Raw genomic sequence first — 22,280 nt, 5'->3', positions numbered from 1 at the left:
GTTTTGTTTGTTTATTTACTATCCTCAATTAACATTTGCGTGCAGCTTCACCACCCACGTAAGTGTGTGTCTTTTGCATCTTTTCTCACTTGTCAAGCTTCTTCTTTGCTGTAGGGCTCTATTTATTTATTTATTTCATGAGGGCAACTAAATCAAATAATTGTTCTCTTTAAGTGGAACAGCGATCGATTTTTCTTTGTTTCTTCAGGTTTCGAGCACTTATTTGTCGAAACTAGCGCAAGGCAGAGAGAGATAGAAAGAGAGAGCGAAAAAGCAGGGATGTTAACCAAAGGCAAGTTTCCGGTTTGCTACCCTGCGCTGGGGTGAGGGATCTAGTGGCTGGAAATAGGTCAAAGACAGAAAAAGTTCACCGATGATTATGATTCTCCCTAATGCGAAATTTGAGCACAGCTCTATATGTGTTTTCATTTCGCGATATATTGGCTGGCGCGGACACTCTGTCTCGTGTGGCACGTTGCGAACGGAGCGACTGCCTCGCTAATCGGGAGCTCGCGAGAGGCAGCGCGTGGGTAGAATTCACAGCAGCAGCCGCGGGCAGTCCTCCACTCATGCAGCGCTTTGTTTCCATATGTCTGACGCGCGCTACCCTGGCGCCATCTCATAGCTATCGTCGCCTCACAGCCCGTCTTGCGCGGCACTGTTTTTTCTTCTCACGCTTTCGCCGTACCCTCCTTCTCCGCTTTTGTCTTCGCGCTCTCTTCGCTCTCGCCGCTGCGTTCCGTTTTCGCTCTTTCATCCTTCGCTGTGCTCGTTCTCTCGGTTACGAGTGACGCCCAGGCACGCCGAAGTTCAGCGCAGGAACGGGTGCCTAGGAACTGCGCTCTAAAAGAGGACGGGAACAGGTACGTGACAGGAAAGGCTCAAGAAGAGCACTAGCGCTTGCTCGGCCTTCTGGCGCAAGGCAGTGTTTCTAGGAAACGAAGCGGCTGACTTACGCACTGCAATTACGACACGCGCCTCATGTCATTAAACATATAACTATTGAGAAGTCGTTAAATAATAATCTTACTCGAGTATGGGGAGTAAATTTTGCTGTCCGCCGCGTCCATGAAGCTTGGTCAGTAAAAAAAGTAATAGTTTGTCTCGAAACTCCTGTTTTTTTAATAATCAAAGAAAGAAGTAACAAAAACGCGGTGACAGGGGCGAGACATGCACCCGTATCCTGAATGCTCACTTCGGCGCATAGCTTCGTTTATTCACGTCTCCGCACTCGTGATCGTCAACAGTACACCACCACCACTTTACGGTTAAAGCTCTCTCCTATCGACATAGAATCGGGTGGCGATGCCGCCTGCTACAAGAATGTTTGGCAGCAGCACCACCATATATACTCAGTATAGTGCGCTCTGAAAGATAGGCGCTCAGTGGGGGGGCATCCGCCCGACTCTCATTCTACGCATGTGTTAGAATCTGGGACCGGGCTCACAAAGCTTACTGTTCGCAATAACTGTTTGACATTCTGCGGCGTGCTTGCAAGCGTCTCATTCATTGTCGGCAATTCGCAGCTGCCTGGTTACGTATCCCATTCTCGCGCGCCCCTATACCGTTTTGAACCCGGCCATACTTAGCGCAGCCTTACGAGCTGTGTGTTTACGATGCACGATCTACGTTTTGTGTTGTCAGTAACGATTCGTCTTTCGCTTGAGCATAGCACGAGTGGCATGGGAGCTATAGATATAAGAAGAAAAAGCGCATGGTGGATAACTAGCCCTATATGTGTCATGTATATCGCTCATCTGTGTGCTGCTCAAGTCAAGTGGTGGTCTGTGACCACCCCCTTTGGAGCGGGCGGGTAGTCTGCTATATGAGCAGTGGCGCCGCACTGCGTTGTTGTGCCGACCTACTGGTATTGCACGTTACATCACGAGAGGATGGGCTGCGTGTTACTATAGTAACAGGCAACTTTCTGTGGCAATGAAATGAGGACCACAGAGTCGCTACTTCTGCACGCGTGTTATCGCGCTAAGTACGCCAGATTTTGGCCGTGCTCTCTCTGTCGGAACAGATACTGAGTATGTGTACCAATTCTGGCCAGCATCTGAAACAGCCTACGTAGATAGCTAAGAAGACAGCTTCGAGTCCAAGTAATGGAATGCGTCTCGAACCGTCTCGAAGAGTCATGGAAGACGCCTGCGCGACGTGAGGCCACCTCGCGTCACTGTATTTATCCATTTATCTAAAACACTGTATTTTATCTATTTGCATCTGCGAACGTGTGAACGACACGACGTGACTTACATTAAGCGCAAGAGCATGCGTGCCTACGTTTCATTGTGCTCGGACGACTTCCACTTCGAGTTTCCAAGCGTCCTGCTCAGCCGCCATCTTGTTTGGGCAGGAAAGCTGCCTGCATCGTTTTCGACTTCGATCTTGGCTGTCTTCGCGAAACTGTCATCTTTGCCTTCTTCGTCAGAATTCGAACGAGATCGCCGCTGTCCGCTTAGCCGTCTACTTTGCCGTCTATACGGCGAGTATTGGAACAAAGTCTGAATCAGGGTATAAGTCGGTATACACTTGCGAAAGGCTTCGCATTTGTCGAAACGCGGAAAACCAAAGCGAAAGTCTCAAATTCAAATTTAACACTAAATGATTTACTTTGGGTCTTTATATTAAAGTAAGGGCTCTAGTAAATGGGATATGCGCGCTTCCTGTTCCCAAGCTTATATATAAACGCGAATGAGACTCGGGGACTATATCTTCAGGAGCGCTGTCACGACGTGCACCTTTTGCCTCCGCGTAAGCTTTGCCTTCGTTGCCACAGAAAGTTGTCCGCGAGCATGTGTATACTGTGTTGCGGTGTATCAGCACCCCGACCGCGCTCTAAGACTCTGCAGGAACTTTCTGGGAAATTAATCTTCGCCTCGACGACCTCCCACGCTGCCGTTGCGTGTAGAACAGAGCCGGGCTTTGAGGAAACGCCGGGCTTAAGCGAAGGTTTACGCGAAGCGTTTACGGTTTCCTAACCCCGTGTCCACGCAGCCGTTAAGTGCACGCAGTCCAGGCGAGCGCCGTGTAGTCCGGGCGAATGTCGGGCATTGTTGGTCGTAAAGCGCATGGCCTTTTGAGATTTGAGAGAGCAAATTCCAGTGTAGAGCCTTAAGCGAGAGCGAAGCTTCCTTGCGTTACCGAAATTGTTGAGCGGTGTTGCAAGTGCCCGATTTGGAAAGTGCTCGCGCGGTTTCCTCGATACAGGCATAAACGCGCGCGTTACGACACGCATGGGCTTTGCACGCAATCTCCTCTTTCGGGCCTTTGTGTGCAGACGTATATGCGAAAGTGCGCGTGGGATATATATGGACGATATATAGACTGTGTTTCGTAACTTGCCGTCCACCTAATTTCCTATCGCGTGCCTTTTCTGCGTCAGCTGCGCGCTATATCGAGAAGGCGTCCCGGTAAGTGCCTCAATCGTACACGGCGCACGCCAGTGCATCCTCGAAAACATCCGGCGTGCATGGTTGGTAACAGTGCTAACACGTGCTTCTACGGGCCGCATTTGCCAAATCAAGGTATATGACGGGTGAGTTTGAAGTGCGAGAAATAGTCGTATAGACGTGCCATAGGCGTTAACTCGACCTAACCATTCGCGGAGGCTATATAGAACTTAATGTTCTCCTTGCAAACCCAGACGAACGCGTATACTATCGAAGAATAGATTTTTTTTGGCTAGTTGGTTTTCCATAACTGAACAAGTAACTTAGCGCAATAAAAACCACAGAAACGAGAAAGGTGGACAAATATAAGCGCTGTACTCAAAACAGCTGTGAGTAGCGCTTGTCTTTCTCCAGCTTTCTTGTGTCTGTGTTTTTTTTTTTTATTGCGCTAAGTTACGCGTTCACCGCGTATACGTCCCGGTTTCCTTGGTGACAGCGCAGCCGTTTGCTTCCGATCCGCTGTGACCCTCAGTAGTGACTTGGGCACCAAAATAGAGAGATTTCGGATAGCGTTGCCGTCTTACCGTTACCGATACTGGCTGCCTCGACTGCGCATGCGCGAAGTTACCGGACGGCTCTCGACGGCATATATACCGTGCATGACTGCGTAACATTGTAGTGCCAAGGCTGCCTGCTTCGATCATAATTCGCCCATGTTACTTGCCCTCCGTCGCTATAGCAAAAACTAAATGATAAAATCAAAATCGCTCGTTGTTTAGCTTCATCACGGTAATCGACGGGAGCTGTCCGGTAATCTCTGCGCATGCGTCGTCGCGGCAGCCGGTACCGGAAACGGTAACGGTAAGATAATCACGCTATATGATAAAACTCTGTATAGTTTGCAGCCAGTAGTGCAGTATATAAGTTCGGACACGGACGAACAGACACAACGTTGCGCGTCTTGGCATTTCTTGAGAACAATAAAGATTTGTTCGGTTACTAAGTGCAACACATAAATGAAGATACAGAACGCATTCTTCCGTTCACGCTGATCAAGTTCCATCACGGAAATCGTCAATCCCCCCAACAGCGCCTCCTAATGTTGGGCGTGCATACCTGATCATTTCATTGTTCCGTGAAGGACGCTCACTTTCGACCGACAAGGCAGCAAAAGGAGCATACCGATGGCGTAATGTCGCGGACCCAAGCCTGTAATGCGATGCGAAAAACAGGAAGGACAGCTTGGAATGTAAACGGACGAAGCACGCCACGACGATGGTGAGGGTCGAGAGAGAGAGGGCATAGCGGTGGTTCGACCGGGCCTCCAGATGTGCGTCGCGTGCCCCCGCTAATGCGCCGGTGTTCATCAAGAGCTCTAGCCCCCGGTGGGTGCGGGAGGGAGTGTTGGGAAAGGGGGAGGATGCATCCTGTATGAGATTTGGGGAAGCGTGTGTCTCTGTGTGTCGCGGAGGGGAAGCAAGGAGAAAGTGGGAGGTGGGAAAGAGGGAGCGAACGAAGGGACGGGGGAATAAGGGAGGCATAAATCGATGAACGTTCTCTGTCCGTTATATTCCCTGTCCCGGATGCCTCTGCCGATGCCGCCGTTCGGAGGCGCGAGTGTCGTTTGTCACGAAGCCTCCCCGCTCGACTCCACTTTTCGCTCGCCGCAGCTGGTACCCGGGGGGCGCACTTTTCTGAGGAACTCCTTTTCTCGAGGTCTTGATATGCGGCGCACTGTTAAGTGGCCCCTGGTGCGACTCTTGTGGCGAAATTTTGATGACTCTTCGCCTTGATGAATGGTCCATTTTTGTCGGAACCGTGTAATTTTTCGAGATGTTGTTAGAGACGGGCCCTCATGCTGCATGTTTTCTTCTCGCAGAATATTTGGTTGATAGCGTTAGAGGAAGCTTTAGCTCGGGTATACTCCTGCCTAAATACGTGGGAACGGAGAAATCGTTTTTTTTTTTCTCACCAACCACTGCACCGATTATGATGAGGCTCGCTTCATTAAAAAAAAAGAAAGATAAAATGTGGTTACTAATGCGGGTGGACTTTTTTTGTTTTAGCTGTCAAATTAAAAAGAAATTCAGATTTTAAAAATTTGAGTGACCGATACTATAGAGCTTACAACTTTGTTACTCGGCAATAAAATCGATATCACAATTCTGTAAACTGCAGCTGATGACGCATCAAAAGCGGACAAAATGGATGTATTTGCACCGCTCTTTAAACATGCCACTAATATATGTGAGTGGGACTTATTCATTAGCATTCTAGCGAATTCACTTAAGCTAAAAATTGTCTGCCAAATATGTCCGCTTTAGATGCTCTAACGGGTGCAGCTTCTAGAATTGCCACATCTGTTTTCGCTGCAGAGTTACGGATTTTTAAACGTTGTGCTTTCATTTGTTTTTAATCTTGCCGACTTTCAGCAATATTCGTAAAAAATCCCGTGCCGCAAATCGATACTGTACCTGCTGCAATAATTTAGCAAGGTAAAGTTGTACGCCAGTTTGTGAGACATTGTGAACAAAATCGCTACAGACACATGACAACCGCCCTGTGTTGTCGTCTCCCTCCGTCATGTGTCTGTAGCGGTTTTATTCACAACGCCTGCTACAGTCTTCATAATTTAACATTCCTTCTAATATGCAGCAGATTTCATTCAAGTCGGCCCAGCGCGGTTGTCCCACAAAAGTATTTCTCCGTTCCACTCGTATTTGAATAGGCGGCATTGGAGTTTTCCCCGAGCTAATGATTCCTCTTATATACTCATCCTGTCAAGGAATAAAACGCCTCTGCTGCCTGTAAGCAGAGAGATGACAAAGCGACAGGGCTGAAGCACAACGACGTTGTGTGCATGCAAAGCTGGCTGCTGCCTGCCGTTACAGGTTCGATGCCCATCTGTTGCGACCACATTCCGATGGCGACGCAGTGCGAAATAATTCCACCGCCAAGATTTCGGAGCACTTTAAAACGGCCTTATATTGTTGAAATCGATCCAAGGCGCTCCATTACGGCGTTTTCCGTTGCCCAAGGGACGCGTTGCTTTATAGGACGCTAAGCCGTGTCAAATGTCAATAAGCTCAAGTCGGGAGACTTCTGCAGAAGTCCGCAGAGTGGAACGCTCCCTGTATACGTAGCAGGTTTGTCACAGTCAGGTGGATGGCAGTTTCTCTCTGCGTGAAGAAATAACTATTACTGTGTGCAAGTCTATAGTTTATTCGTGCGGTGCAGTTAAACGGATGAAAGTGTTGCGGGGACCCCAACGTCGCCTAAATCATGGATATTGCACAGTATGGCCTCAGTCAGCCCTCCATCAAATAATTCCTTCGTAGTCCGTTGACCGGCAAGCTGCCCTCGTTCGGGGGATACGCATCTCATGGCACGATTGAACTGCCTTGGCGTGTTTCGGCGTTGTTTGAGCGGTCCTCTGCATCGGCACGCCAATAACCCATCGTGCCTCGGGGGGGGGGGGGGGGGGCAGGAAAGGTTCGATGACGCGCGATATGGGTACGTGCCATCAAACGCGGCTCACGTATTGCTCCTATACGCAGCGTACAAGACCCATGGAAATAAATGTGGCCGCGGCGTATCGCGGGCGCTACCGTGCGAAGTGGTCACGCGCGAGATTTACTGCCCGGCATCGATAATCGAACGGCTTGGAAGCGGCTGCTGCTGTAGGTGACTGTTTTCAGCGGTGCATGAGTTATGTGCGCCATGAATTCCTGCGTCCTCCGGCAAGTGTATCGCAAACTTCTCCGTTTCCCGTGACCTTGCTTCTTTTTCAGTGTATTGTTGGTGTCATTTAGGTGGCAGCTTTACTAAAGCGATACGTGGCACTTTGCCACGTTGTTGCAACTTTATTCTTTTGCGTGGCTGATTGCTTAGGCGATGAACAATCGTGACGTATTGTGATAACGTATCGTTTCGCGTTATTACGTAATGTGTGTTCGGTGATCGCGTTATGGAAAAATTCCGCAGTCTACCGGAACTTATAAGTACATAATACAAGTTTTATCGAAGTCCACCCAGCTTGCCGATCTAGTTATTTTAACGAACTTTACAGTTACTATAGCATCGCATTACTTAGAAGCTAACAGCATATGTTGCAGCGAGTTACTAACCTTATCAATAATGGGTGAACAAGCAGAGAGCAGGCCAACGTTTCGACAAGGGCACTTGTCTTTCTCAGGGCATTTCTTATGTTGGTACTTTAAGTTGTCTTATGCGTCTTACATAGGGTACTTTATATTTAATATAATTTAGTTACATATTGTGTAGTGAGTACGATTCCTTTTGTGTCTACCTTTCCGTCACTATGTTCTTATCTTGTGATGTTTCTTTAAAGAGCTATTATTGCATTTTTAGTCAGAAGGAAAAGTAACAGAGCTTCGGTTCTTTTTTTCTCTCTTCTCGCAGCATTATACACCCCGTTGCAGTGGATGTTATCTGTCTGTAATTCGTTGCAGCTAAGCTTATCGTCAGGTCGTTAACTCTTAATGAAAACGGAGCCTTTTCGCTCATCTCATTATTATGTTGCTCTTCCTCGTTGGAAAGACGATTCAGGGCCGTGGTTTCGTTGTAGCCTGATCGGGCACGTCTAGAGGACGCACGTGCGATTAAAAACCCGGACCGCCGCGTTCGGCTATTACACCCGCGCCCGTGCACAAACCGCAACGGCTGCATGCACGGAGCTGCGCGCGCGCCCGCAAATAAATGGCCACATTACGAAGAAGGAGCTCTGGCTAGATAGATATGCAGGAGACCCTATAGGCGGTATAACCGTGCGTCGAATCTGGGTCACTACGCAGCGCCACCTATGTGCCAGCGAGGAGAGGAAGACGACGACGACGAAGAAGACCCTCGGTTCTTTTTCTATAGTGTGTACCTCGCTGGAGGAGTTATAGCGGCTGGGCGGAGCTGCGGCAGGCAACGTACGTTCACCTTCGCCGTTAAAACTGTTCGCCGGCCGCCTCTCGTCGTGTGAAAAAAAAATTCTCTCCTATTGCTTCTTTCTCCGTTTCAATTGCGACCGTGCTGCCCGCCCACCCGCGCAAGCGCGCGATGGTTTCTTCGTTCTCTCTGTTATCTTTTTTTTTTCTCTCTCTCTTGGGACTTGAACTTTGATCTCGGCCAAGCCCATCTCGCCCTCGCGTTTTGGGCGGTTCTCTCTGTTCTTGGTTTTGAGTGTTGCTTTGCTGAAAACCGTGCAGTGTGCAGCGCTATGCGTGGTCTGGAGCCGGCTCGAACACTTCCTGGAGAACTGAACTCGCGCGTCGCTCGCTGAACGTAACAGCAGGCCCCGCACACTCTCAAGTTCAACAAATGGCCACAGAGGGCGAAAAATCAATCGAGGCGCGTTTCAGCATAAGCGCGCAAGTGGAGCTACTGTAATTTGGTCGAATAGTTTAATTTGTGCTTTCTCTGCTAGGGGCGCTGAACATGCTGAATTTTTTAATTTACACAAACCATTGACATGAACAATCGAGGTGTCTAAGGATGCTTTTTTTACCTCAGGCAAATAGGCAGTTGATTTTCTTTTAACTTGATTGTTGAAGCTGCTTTTTAGTCATAGCGTCAAGGTTTTTGTGCTCGATTAACCACCGACAGCCGACAGCCTATTGGTATCGATGTGTTTCCTGGCCGTTGGCGTTCGAATACTACGGCGGTAAAACATTTCCGAAAGCATGCTGGTTTCGTCTGCGAGTCATTACATAGACTTGCTGTAAGAAGGTCTACTCTTGGCAAAGAATAGTGCCTCATTTTGTTTAGGCGTTGACTATCATAATGAATGCGGCGGAGGTTGAGGGAGTACGCTTGAAGGTACGTTTTTATGCCGTTGATCTCCATAACACCGTAAGTACGCAAACCGATGTCGCAGAACACCCGATGCATCATTGTGTGTTCTCCGTCATCGCTTGTTTGCTGTATGCCTACTAATTCTTCATTTCTTCAAGTGTTGTATCCTCCTTTTGTCCTTGTTCTCTTGTGCTTCACTTACAGTATGTCGTTCCGTCAGCTGTAATGCGCATTTGCAAAACCAATACGTTTGATAAGACGCAGTGGTTATCATAATTTCACTACACGTGTATTAAGCTGGCACATGTGGTTCAGATACAGATACCTGTATGCGAACTTGCACGACGTTGATGCGGAGATTAGGATAATTATGACACCCGTAAGGAAGAGGCAGCTGACGGCCGTATAAGCTGTTGCGTTCTTTCCGCCAAACTACCCGGCCTGGTAGTGCTGTAAAGATGCTGTATAAAAGTCCCACGCGGTGACAGGGAAATTAATATACTTAGCAGCCGACCGTACGTTTTGTAGCTTAGGTCTTCTTTCTTGTGCGTTTGTGCTACCCTTATTAATGAGCCATCTCTTGACTATGTTCTTGACTATGTAACCGCGTTTGTGTGGATGCGTAGACGTGTGCTTTTTGTTGTACTTGTAAAATGCAAATAAAATATTTTCAGGCTTACTCAATCTTTGGTGTCGTGTGCGTTTATTCCAGTCGAGGCCATCGTGCCACCTGGAAACCGCATTCTGTCAGTAGCCCTACACGAAATGCAACAGCTGGAGCGCGGCGGCACAACTCGCCGTAACGGCGGCGTAATAAACGAAAAACCGCTCGGAATGCCCTTAAAAGTCAGTTCAGAGTGTGCCTTAACTCGATATGACTCAGCGCTACATGTATTCTGCTGCGCCTCGATCGTGCTCCCGCCAGTTTGGTTGCTGTGTGGCAAGCGTAGCGCCTATATAAATACGTAGGCGCTACGTTTGCTACACAGCAACTAAACTGGCGGGAGCACACACACTGGGAGCACGATCGAGGCGCAGCAGCCAGAAACCCAGTAAAGCCACAGAACACCTGGTAAAGCGTGTGCAAACCTGGTGAAGCGTGTGCAAAACCCCGTTTCCGTTTCCTGTTGTACAGCGCCACCCGTGGTCACATACTTTAGTTCACGACGCCACCGCTACGCTTATTTCCGTAGCACTGTGGAAGGTACAGTTTCCCTTCTCTAAGTTTGTATAGGTGTTCTGTGGTAACAGCTCTTTATTGATAAGCTGTATGGCTAACGTGACTAACATGCTGCGCAGATGCCGGCAATTCACGAACTTTTAAAAAACCTCGCGGGTCAGCGAGCAGGTCCTTGAATTCAGCCTCACGATTAGGCGAGGCCGGCTCGGTGGTTTTGTCCACGCTGTACCGTTTTAAACGGACGACTTTTCCTCAACGCTTTGTTTTGTTGACGGTAGATTGACTGGTAGTCGGACAGCTAAGGCGGGCGTCGGCGTTCGTGCGAGGCGTTAATGCCTCATCGTCGCTCACCGAGAGCTCCCCTGTTTCGGGCCCCCATTCTCTGTCCTTGCTTCTTTAATTCTGTCCACCCGGTGCACAATTTGTGTGTGTGTATCGCGCACTACGCAGCTTGCTTTATATTGCTACGTCCTTTTCAAAGCTGAGCTGCAAGGTATATCGAGCGTGTAAGTGCTGCACTTTCGCGTGCTATCGATTTAGACTGCGGGCTAAATAGGGCGGCTATCATCTTTGTTGCGTTGTTACGCTCTGACTAACCTGCTCAGGCTTTTCTTAGTTTCTTCTGGACGACACGAACGGTCTTTTCGCGTTTCGTCGGCTAGTTTTCGCCTGCTATAGTTTCTTTTTCCCCAGGCTGCGTGAATACTTGCCTGTTGTTTCGTTTTCGAGTTTTCGTCTGCTATACAGTTTCGCCTGCGAGTTTCGTCTCGTCTGCTTGTATCTCTTGCAGACATCGTCCGCGACATGTTATGTGCGAAGCGGCCGGTGTAACGGATCGTCGCCGGAGATGGTGCGTTTAAGACGCTGGTTGGGAAATCGAGCCCGTCCGTCTTGATTGGAAAGCGGAGAGCGCGGGAAATGGGGTTATTGTTGGACCGTTAATGTGCTGCCTGCGGAGATGTATTCGTGATAGCCCCATCTGCTCGATAAGGAGTTTCGCCTGCTGGTTTCCTTTGCTGCTCGTCCTCTATACGGAAGCCGTGGGGTACATATATACATATGTAGGAGCGCTGGTAGTTGCGTAAGTGTAATCGATTGGAAGCAGTATCAGCTGGTTTCTGTTATAACTATTTCCTCCTCCCGACAAATGCGTTTATGCAGACGAAAATCACGTGTACTTCGTGTGCGAGGAACTGTACTTGTCAAGAGCCTCATTGTAAATAGCCGTAGTTTCTACAGGAAGTAAAACACTTATAGCAGGGGTGTGTACGTCCTGTTTACTGCTTGCGACCCGTGACAAATTTTCTCGGCGCATCGCCAGCTTTCGGTATCTCTATCCCGATTGCATTTTGCTCTTTGTCCAGCTTGTTTTTCTGCGATGGCTGTCTGATACGTATGCCCTAGCTGTTGTCAGCGTGTTGGGGAATTCTGCTATCACGTATCGCACATATTGAAACAAAGATGTGGCGCATGTATTAAAGTGGGGCGATCATTTTTGTACATTTTCTTGTTCGATGAGCTGCTGCTGAGCTTATTTTTTTTTTAATAAGGAAGAACATGACAATCTTTTTTGTGAATCACTGAGCGTGTAAGACCTTTTCTGTATTTGGTACTTGGTGCTGACTCATGCGCTTTGCCAACAATTTCTTTCTTTTTCGCCAAGTTTAGAACAGAAAGTTATTCGTTCAGAACACCGTATAGCTTCGTACTCACACGCTGTAGATTTTCTTTCTTGTTTCTTTTCTTATCTTATTATTATTATTATTTTTGCGGAACCGCAGAGCTTCAGTTCTTTCTTTAATGCTTTCGGGAGAGCAGGTAATTTCAGGTGTTCTTCGGCGCAGCCTTGGCGTTGCCCGCCACGTCACCGCCCAAGTTAAGCACTGCAGCCTGCCTTGCGTGCACTTACGCATTCACTCTGCGTGCGCGCGTCTGGAAGATGCTTCGGGGGAAAGCGTTCGTTTCCCGCCTTTTTTTCTGCGCGATTTACAACGAGGCGCCTCTGTTTTCACGACCTCATAAAACACCCCCGAGGCCAAACTGAAATCGAAACCAGGAGCGTCGCGCGGGTTTAGTCCTCTTTAGTTCTTTTAAGTTGGCTTTTCCTCGAGGGGCGCCCCAGGCGTAACCAACAGAGCTCGTGCTTTTGACTGAGTGCCGGCTTCCATGGCACCGCGATAAATGGCGACCGTTTCGAGGCCGGTCGTTTCGTCTGCTGCTCTTCTGCAGGCGCTTTCGTTGTCGAAGCCAAGCCAATGAAGTTTGAACAGAAAGGGGCGGGGGATTGCGATGCAGACGGCACGTTATTCAAGCGAATCCAATGAGCAGACAGCCACTGATTGGCGAAAGTTTAAACCTGCAGGTGCTCGCTGTTTGGAAGGAGTAAAACAAAACATGGAAGCAAATGGCGAGTACTGAAATCACTCTCGCACACCGTTGAAACGAAACGGCCTGCAGGCCTTCGCGACGTCATAGGGGTTGGAAACCTCAACTGGCCCAGTGCCTAATGTGCGATATTATTAAGTTAAACGTGCAGCTGCTTGCAGTATGGAAAAAGCAGAGATTTTCGTAACAAGGCTTGCAGAATCTGCGGGCATGATTCAGCCGTAAACGTTCGGCACTCCACGTAGAGACAGTCAGGTATGTTGTTTAGGAACCAACTGACAGTCCAGTTCTTGTATCGCTCTATTACTATCGTGCGCAGTCTGTCGGACGAACACGTTCCCTAGAAATTATAATAAAACATAAGTGAAGCGAAATCTTATATGAGTTTCGCTGTTTCTATGGTAAAATGGGTTAAAACGTAAAGCGTTCACGCGAGCCACCTCGCGGAGTGCTGTCAAACGACAGTGAATCAGATCGCGTCGACCAGGTGGCGCCACGGTACTCGCTCCCTGACTGACCCATTGGCCACCAGGTGCTGCGAGCTTGCTCCCGCGTGCTTGCCGCCCGCCCATTTTTATGTGCATTTTGATTTCTTTGCCGTTTCTTTACGCTGGGCTAAGCGGCGTGCGTTCTCCTCCGACTGGCCGCCTGCAAGTTCGCGGCGCCGCAGCAGCGCATAGTCCCTCTCGGCTGGCTTGGCGGTGGCGCGGGGAACGTGTCTGTTCCTTTTTATCGCTTCGCATTCCGCGTTTTCAAAGCGCCGCGACTCTCAAGGATTGGCCCTGGGGCTGGCCAGCTCGAGCCGCTGGTTAGCACCGTGTTTCTTTTTTTTCTTCTGTGACTTCGTGGTTCGAAGCTGCCTCCGACGTTGTGTGATTCGGTGCGTCGTGCCTGGTGCGTGTGTGTGGTGCGCGGTGATCGGCGTCGTCTTCCATGCGGCCCGTTCCTTGGCGTCGGTGTTGCCGTAGCAGCTCGGATCAGCAGCTCGCCTCGCGAGCACGCCGCCGTCACGACAGACCGGGCCGCTCGACGACCAAAGCTTCGCGCTGTGGCGCGATGCTCTGCCGAAGCGAACGTCGGCGCCGAATCGGATTACCTTCCTCTTGAACGCTTCGCCGCTGCTGCAGAGACGTCGGCTGTGCCGCGTCGGGATTTTTAGATGCCACGCAAACTCTTGGGTAAGTCGGAAAGGTTTTAAAACCATCCCGATCAGTCGGTGAACGCCGCGAAGTTCTGCAGCAGCGTTCCTTCTCCGCTGGAGCGCGCGTTCATTGCATACGCGTGCTGGTGCTTGCTTGTTAAGTGGTGGTGGCGTCCTTGCTCGATTGCCTCGAGGTTAGCCAAGGCCGTTCGATGCCTGCCTGTGAGGGGAGTGCCGGACCCGTCTCGGCGCCGCGTGAAAAATGCCGACGCTCGTTTCGAGTCTCCGACTACTTCGCGGCGTGGAGCCGGCTCGCTCAGGCGCGAAACGTGCTGCGTCCGCCGCGACTCCCGTGCGGACCCCCGAAAAACGAGAAAGAAAATGGTTCGTGTTTGTTTGTCATCTATTTTGGCTCTTCCCGGCGTACGGTGCGGTTCAGGTTGTTTATCCGTACTTTGAACTTCTGCTACTCTCGTGTAAACTTCGGGAAGCAGACGATTTTTTTTTCTTGTTTCTCGTCTGCTCGCGTCCCTTCCTTCGTTGCCGTGCGATGCGCGACAGGTTGTTTATTCATATTTCAGACGAGCTTGCTTTACCCGCTTTCGCGGCTCCCCCGTAAACTTTCGGAAGGAGCAGCTGACGATTTCCGTATTTCCGCCGTCTGCTCGCTTTCCTTCGTGCCTTAGCTGCCGAGATGGGATGTTCATCCGTATTTGTTTGACTTCGGTTACTTGTTTCGTTGTTATTTCTAGTCTCCACAGCGGCTCTTTCTCGCGTTTCCGCGGTTTCCTCGCGTACTGTTTACTCATGTCGAAAACCGGTTTCGTTGCATTTATGCAACGAAACGGCCGTTTCGGGCGGTATGATTGTGTTCCAGTGAATCAGTGCGGATGCTTATTTGGCCGCTTGCGGTCTGTCGCCCTTTTTGCTGCATGTTATGTAAGAAAGCTGGCCATACTTTTCGTCAATCTACTTTTGCGTGCTCGATATGCATGCTTTATTACATGTTACTTGTTTCTTCTTTTCCTGCTCAGGGTCTTTCTGAACGTTGCGCAATAAAGCGGTTGGCCTCTGTGACGTTCTTTCTCACCTTTTTTTTTTTCGTTTCAGTGAAACTTCTCTGTAGGTTGGCGGAAATTGAGTTTCCTTGAAAAACCTCACCCTTTCCCACCTTCAACAATGCGTGGTTTCTTTCCGCTTTCCACTGCTAGCTGCCACTTGCCTTCTTTCTTTTCCTTTTTTTTTTAATTTTACGGCAACTCGTTTGGATCCTCCCCTGTTGAACGCCCCCTTTGAAAGCACCATTCCTTCTTTCTTCGCGTCATTGTGTATTTACTATTTTTGAAGGGACCCGTAATTTGCTCTGATTAGTGAACTGAGTTTCTACTTGTGCGCGCAACTTGTGCTCGCTTTCCTTTTTTCTCGTTTTACCCCCTCTCCCTCGGTGCAGGGTAGCAAACCGGACATACGTAAGGGAGTGATAAATGATTTTTAAACACCGAGTTTTCTTTTATGGCGCAACGCAAAGCTCACACTCGGTAGTTTTCGCACCTGCAGCGGCTGCTTTCAAAAGCGCGTGGGAATTTTGTAAGCGGAATTTTTCGATCTGAGCAGCCTCTAAGAAAGAGTCCGTCCTCCAGCAACGCTGAGGAGTGAGAGCGATTACGATAGCCCGCCTCACGGTGTCGTTGGTCTGTCGATAGACGAGCCAAGCCAACTCGGCGAAGGCAGCGCCACTTTCCTACTCACTACAAACGAAGGTCTGTCTGTACATTGTTAATCAGAAAAAAAAGCTCACTGCATTTCAATACTATTAAACAGACCAAAAACCGCGTATGCTAAGAGGAGGTCACGTGATAGGTCTCTTGTGCATCTTCGTGTTTTTGCCGCGTGGGATGCCAAAGATTATCTTTCGCGACTTTTAGTGAGGAATTAAAAATATAAAGCCATGTTTAATGAGAATGACACGGCTTGTTCTAATCAATACGTTAGGCAATGTTTCCATCAGCGGGGTTATCTCGATTCATGTTCTGAGCGGTTGTCGGTCCGTTTGACCTCCCGGCCTTTTCTCTCTCTGCTTCTGCGTTGTCGCAACGGCTGCTTTTACAGTCGGAGGAGGCGTGATGGGCTAAAAAAAAATTGAAAGGAAGAAGAAGAAAAAAAAGAAAAGACACGACGGCGTTCTGACGTTCTCCGAACACCTCGCAGTAACGTCATGGATTTTGTCAGGGTCTATATACTCGAGCGTGATTGATTGTCTGTAGGCGAAGGTAGAGTGCATTGGATTTCAGAGGTGTAGAAGAAGAGCGAAACCCGTCAAGTTTCGAGGACTTTTCCAGCCCCAAAGTGCGGCACGAATGCGAGGGTATATTTTGAAACGTGTGACGTCACATTTACGTACCGGCGCTGCTGATCCTGCGCGAAATTGAAAAGAAGGATAAGTATGGCCTTCGTTTCCTCCAGCAGTCGTCTAAACATTTCTTTCTTTTTTGCTTTCGAAGTCAATGAAAACGCGGTTTTTGAACATTGTTAGCCTTAACTGATACAATCGTGCACTTTCGTGCCGCTTTAGTTGCACAAAACTTCAAGGAAAATTAGACCTGCTTGTATACTTTGTTTCTGACCCTGGAGAGTACATTTCGTGCCAGAAAAGGCATGGCATGTTATTTGGGTAAAACTGATTAAGAGTGGTCGAACGAGGAATGTCGCTGGAGCCAACGCTTCGACGAGAGTGCTTGTCTTCGCCAGGACAACTGTATTGCTCAGCGGCGTCTTTATATGTACGCGTAGCTCACTCTCGCCCGTCCTGAATGGGGGAGGAGGAGGAGAATGATCCGGTGCGTGACGTGGAATAGCTTATGGCGGATGAAAAAGAAAAAAAAACAATTAATGCAGTGAAAGTATTCTTTGGTTTGTTGAACGATCCACAACCCAAAACTCTGTGCCACACATCAAAAGCGTTACTATGGGTTTCGGGTTAAGTTGATCGCAGCTAAATTAGGATTGTCAAATTTCAGCGTGTAAAAAAAAAAAAAATATCCATGTCGATCTTGGGGGGGGGGGGGGGGGGGGTTGACCGGCACAGCAACCGCGAACCAAAACGCGGAGGTTTGCTCGGCCGGCCGGGTACTGCGTGGTGAAGAGAAATCCGGTTCCCTCTGCTTTGGATTGCCGACAACGTTTCAACGGCCACCGAGAAGGGGGAGAGGGGGGGGGGGGGGGGCGAGCAGGTCCCAAGTGCTGCTGCTTGGTGTGTTGACTCAACGAATTCCTTCCTGAATCCAAAGCGGGCCCCGCGGAGCTGGCTCGTAGCCGCCGTCGCAGCGCGTGCTGGGGACTCATCGCGCAGGCATCTCGTTTCTGTTTTGATTGGAGGAGCGAAGGGACGAGGACTTGGCCGCTTCGGTTCCCGTGGCGCGTCTGTGGACGGGAACCCCGCTTGCACCCCGGGGTCCTCGTCCGAATGGATCTCGTGCACTGGTGTAGGTTTCATAAAGCGTAGTGGTGTCTGTGTGCGTGTGTAGAGAGAGAGACGGAGAGAGAGGGGAAGGAAAGACAGGGGCAAACAAATAGCAAGCCCCACTTGCTGTTTGTACATTTATTTATTTACGATTTTACCATCTTGTACATTATGTAAATAGTTTCCTTCGTCATAGTCGTCTATCCTCTCTCCCTGGCCCCGAGATTGTGATCACTTGTTCCGAAAGGCAGGTCACTCTGCACGTGACAGCTACGAAATTTTTCAATTGCTGTGACGAACGGTAGTCCTCGCAACGTTGGCGCCGGGCTGAATGAAGCCTGCTTTGTTCGACCGCTGCTGGTTAGCTGAGAAATGTATTGTTGCGAATACCGCATAGCCGAAATTGACGTGCCACAAGCGCTCATAATCGCATAAGTGAAGAACAGCGAATACGAAGTGGCCTCTCGTTGGTCATGTAGTGTATATTTCACACGCCATGGCGCTGTGGTGATTCAGCAGCTTCTCTCTTAAACTCTGGTGTGGCCCCATTGGTTCCAGCGTGGCCTTTAAACGCGCGCGGCGGAGCGAAAGAGCCCAACAAAAAGGAAGAGTTCGTCGCGGGGGCATCTCGTTTCTGTTTTGATCGGAGGGAACCGTGTGTGTAAGGGGGATCATCGACCTGGCTCCCATGGGTGTCTGGTGTCGTCGGGATGCGAGCGCCATTTGCGGGGGGACCACACCTCAGCGGGAAATGGAATCGGTGTTGGCTTTCCGGCTCGTTCTGGTTTGGCGGGCGTAACATAAAGTGCCCGCCCGGGGACTGGAGCTCGAGTTTTCGGGTTGTCCTCTATCGGTATGCGTTGTAGTGTTCTACGCTAGCACACCGAGCGAGTATGGCTCGCTGGTCAGCGGGAGAGAGAGATGGAACGCGCTCGCCTTCTGCTAGCCCGATCGAAAGAAGACGGGTCATTCGAGCCTATCCTGCAGCAAGCTTATGAAACGCATCTTTGCTCATCGGTCTCGAAAAACGCGCTAGCCAATTTACGGTGCCGTAGAATGGTTGCCGTAAGGAGTGGGGCTGGCTCACAAATCGAATATTCAACACATTACTACCGTAAGACACTGCAGGCATGTCTATTTAGGTAGAAGCACTGGAATCTAGAGGTGTGCCAATAGTGATTTTTGAGACCGAATCGAATACGAAAGAAATAGTGGCAGAAGCGAATCGAGTGGTTTTTCGAATAATGAGCAGCCGTTAACACAATCGATGCGAAACAATGTTCACATCCCAGTATTCTTAAGGTTAGCAAGTTTCTGTCATTACATAATATGTTATGAAGCACTGCTTATTAAAATCACAAATGAAGCATTAGGAGCAAACAAGTAGTTTCTTCGCACGCACAGGACTCTTAAGAGAGCCCGTATGATCGCTGTATAGCCTGTAAAGTATGGCTACCTAAGCGACGTAGCCTGCTCCACTACGCAAGTTCTCATGTTTTATGTCTATGCTATGCCTGCGGGCGTGAAAATTTACGGTACTTTTGCTCCAATTTATGTTTAAGTAGGCGCAGTCAACGTTCTGAAATACTTGAAAACTATTCGAAAAATATTCGCATTTACCAACAGAGACTGCTCGATTCGGAGACGGAGTCGAATAGGACATTATTAGATTCGTTTTCGAAAGTTTCGGATGTTCGCACACTCCTACTGGAATGCGTGTTTTCGATTTCGTTGTAAGGTGATTTCGTCACAGCAGAATTTGTGCGCGGCGCAGCGTGGTCGTCTCGACGGCAAAGGAGCCGTTGTTTTGCGTGTGTTTATACCGGTAGGGATTGGGTATGGGGGCGCTGGTTTAAGCGTCTGGTTGATGAGCACGGTTCCGACGCGATTCGGGCTTGCATATACTATAAGACAGCCGGTTTCGCCACTCTAGCGTTTAACTCAAGCCGACTATACGCGCTTTATACTGCCTTCATTAGCAGATCAGGTCTGCTAAATGTTCCCCCCCCCCCTCCTTAAGGCCAGTAAACCACTGACTAATTAACAGACCATTAAACCTCCTGGCCGTTAATCGACTGCAAAGTAATACACTCAATAGTTGTCCACATACCGGCGATTCGTTTTCGCTAATCCGGTGACGTACAGTCCTGTAAATGGCAATTGCAATTAACTGCGACATCATCAGTGGCCATGAATCCAGTGTCAAGTCTATCGTTCGATGAACTTTCACGAAGTTCCACGTTGTAGTTACACGGATCATTTCAGTAATGCTTGGTGGCGAGGAAAGTGTTGCGGGACCGCGCTGCGAAAGACCGTTCGGTCGGATAGTTTTAGCACTTGGGATGTGTTAATCGGGGAGTTGTATAACTGTACTAATCCACTTGGCTGACCCTAGCCAACTGGCAGTTGGCCCACCTAGTCTGGAAACCGGTATAGTGCTGTGCAAATGGAGTCGAACGACGCAATCGTTTGTTACCGCACGCACGAAGCTTTGTGAGGACGTGTCCGGTTGCAACCAGTCTCGTTAAAAGTGTGCACTGTTGTGGAAGTTACACGGCGCGCCCAGCCGGCTACTAGTTCGCTTAAAAAAAAGTGCTTAAGTCTCAACACCACATGTGGCGCTCTTAAACATGTTCTGGGGAACATTCAAACAACGCAGTGGTACACAGGAAAACTGAGGCTTGAAGTGATCAAGAGCGGTCAAAGAAGTGTTATCGCTGAAGCCAACGCTTTCGACAAGGGGACTTGTCAAGACGAGTCCCCTTGTCGAAGCATTGGCTCCGGGAGACGTTCCTTGTTCGACCACTCTTGATCACCGGGCAACACTTGCACTTAATATGTTTTCTTCAAAGCAGTCAATGCAACGCCACTGAAGCGCGTTTGGTGCTGTTAAATGCTCGAATATTTAAGAGTGCTAGTCAAGACGACGTGTCTTGCAGCGCCATAAGGTTTCTAGCACACGACGTTTTTTTAAAGTGTAGTCTGCTCGCTATTCACGAGTGCAGACGGCGCTTTGCAGTGCCATCTGGGTGGTTTCGTCAAACGCAGACAATACGACCGTGAGTGCACTTGGCGTCGCGTGCGGGAACATACAATATGTGCTTGAGTGATAAGCTGGGGAACAAAAAAATTCCATTACAGACGTTACAGCGGCCGGACATTTATGCCAAATAGCAAAGCTGTCTTACGGGTCAAAAGGATAGTTACTAGTTGTGGTGGATTCTTATAGTAAACGTTTAATTAGTGTTGGGTCATCGCCTACAGCTGAAATACGCGATAAAGGTCTATGCGTACAAGCCCTCTATGCACGGATGTCTGCCTAATGCATCATATCAGCCCATTTTTCGTGACGTGCCGAAGAAACGTTGTGGTTGTAATTTGTTCATACCTGTTAGATGAACACTTTGAAAGTGGATCGAGCGTCTGTGTGTGTTTGTGTGTGTACTGGTACTTGAGACGTCAGGGTCTAATACACACGTTCCGAGATGTAATCGCTGCTTGAAAAACAAGTTTGATATTGCCCCTTCGTATCGCTTACCACCGTACACACCCCCTCTCGCTCACTTGGTTGGCTGACGTGGGCCGGCCCGTATTTTTCAGCACGCTGCACCCTTTTCTAGCGATAACGTGTCGAGGGCGCGCTAGCTTCGTTACATCTGGTGATCTGTTTGTCGCGGCTGTTCGACGCGCTTTTATTAATGAATCGGAAGGCGGCATTGGGTACGTTAACGAATGCGAGGAGCTTAATCTATCCGCGGCCTCGCTAGTTGTTAGGCAGTTAATGAATCCCTCTGCCTTCTCGTTTGCGCGATGCAACCCGTGGGCAAGGCATGGCCAGTTTGGCGCGTCCGTAGCGTACTCACGTAACCGTTGCGTTTATGCGTTGGCCTGCGCTTCTTTCTTGCTGCTGGGGGCTAATTAAAACGAGCAATGCAGGTTCACGTGTGAGAGGGAGTGAGTGGGTGAACAAACATTTATTGGGTCCAGCAAAACGCGGTAAAACGCGCACACGGCTAATCCCACTGTGGGAGGCGCTGCGTAGTACTTTCTCAGTGAATGCGCGAGAATTGCCTTCGCAGTGCGCGCAATTTAAATATCGCACAGTTGAGCGCTGGTGATGGTGCCTTGCTTGAAGCTGCAAAATGACATTTCTTCTTTCTTCTTTTTTTACATAGGATCTAATTTTGAAGATCAGTGTTTCGTGTTCTGCACGTCTCAGTTATTAATTTTCGCGTCGTATGAATATTGCTCTTCTGTGGAGTCCTTCTATCCTTGGAAGTAATGCACTCACAGAAAAAAAAAAGTTACGAAAGGATACTTGATGTTAATAATCGCTCCTCATCTAGCAGGATATGATTGCTTGAAGGAAAAAAAGAAAAAGAAAACATCGTGGAAATTATTGCCGAACTAATTAATTTTCTTTTTCATTCTCGTTCTCCGGAACTGAGTGATCTTGTTTCGTGACCCATCGTCAAAATTCGTAGTGTGGCTTATGTCAGTTATGTTTCGGAGCTTATTGAATCGGGTAAGATTGTGGCCATTGAAAAACTAGCGGACTTATGTACTGCATTTGAGAATATTTGCGTGCTGAAAATTGAAAATTGCTGATGTTACTGATCGCAATCTTCTTATATTTTTTTAAAAAATTTAGTGTACTTGTCGCCGCTGGCATCTGTATCTCTTGCGTATCATTGTAGAGTATGCTGTTAGCTAACGCCGCTGTCGTATAAAGATACGTCATATGGTGTTACAGCACTCGAGCTCACACTGTCAATGCTTTTGTGCTCTGCCACTTTTCATAGTCGGCGGCCATGCATATTGGCATGTTGCAGAGAGGAACAAGCTCAATTCCATCATCAGAAAGGTCCTAAAACTCGCCCTCGGCTTACCTGTAAGCACTCGCACCGAAAACCTGGT

At 48.9% G+C, this 22,280-nt stretch overlaps 1 protein-coding gene across 1 annotated transcript in view; it reads left to right on the top strand.

Annotated features, from left to right (window-relative positions):
- Window positions 1-22,280, top strand: part of LOC126525578 (caskin-2-like) — a 342,542-nt gene that overhangs the window by 125,251 nt on the left and 195,011 nt on the right. The gene's annotated exons all lie outside the window — the stretch shown is intronic.

The sequence above is a fragment of the Dermacentor andersoni genome, chromosome 8, assembly GCF_023375885.2.
Source record: "Dermacentor andersoni chromosome 8, qqDerAnde1_hic_scaffold, whole genome shotgun sequence".
Lineage (NCBI taxonomy): Eukaryota > Metazoa > Arthropoda > Arachnida > Ixodida > Ixodidae > Dermacentor > Dermacentor andersoni.
This window is presented reverse-complemented; position numbering and strand designations above follow the sequence as displayed.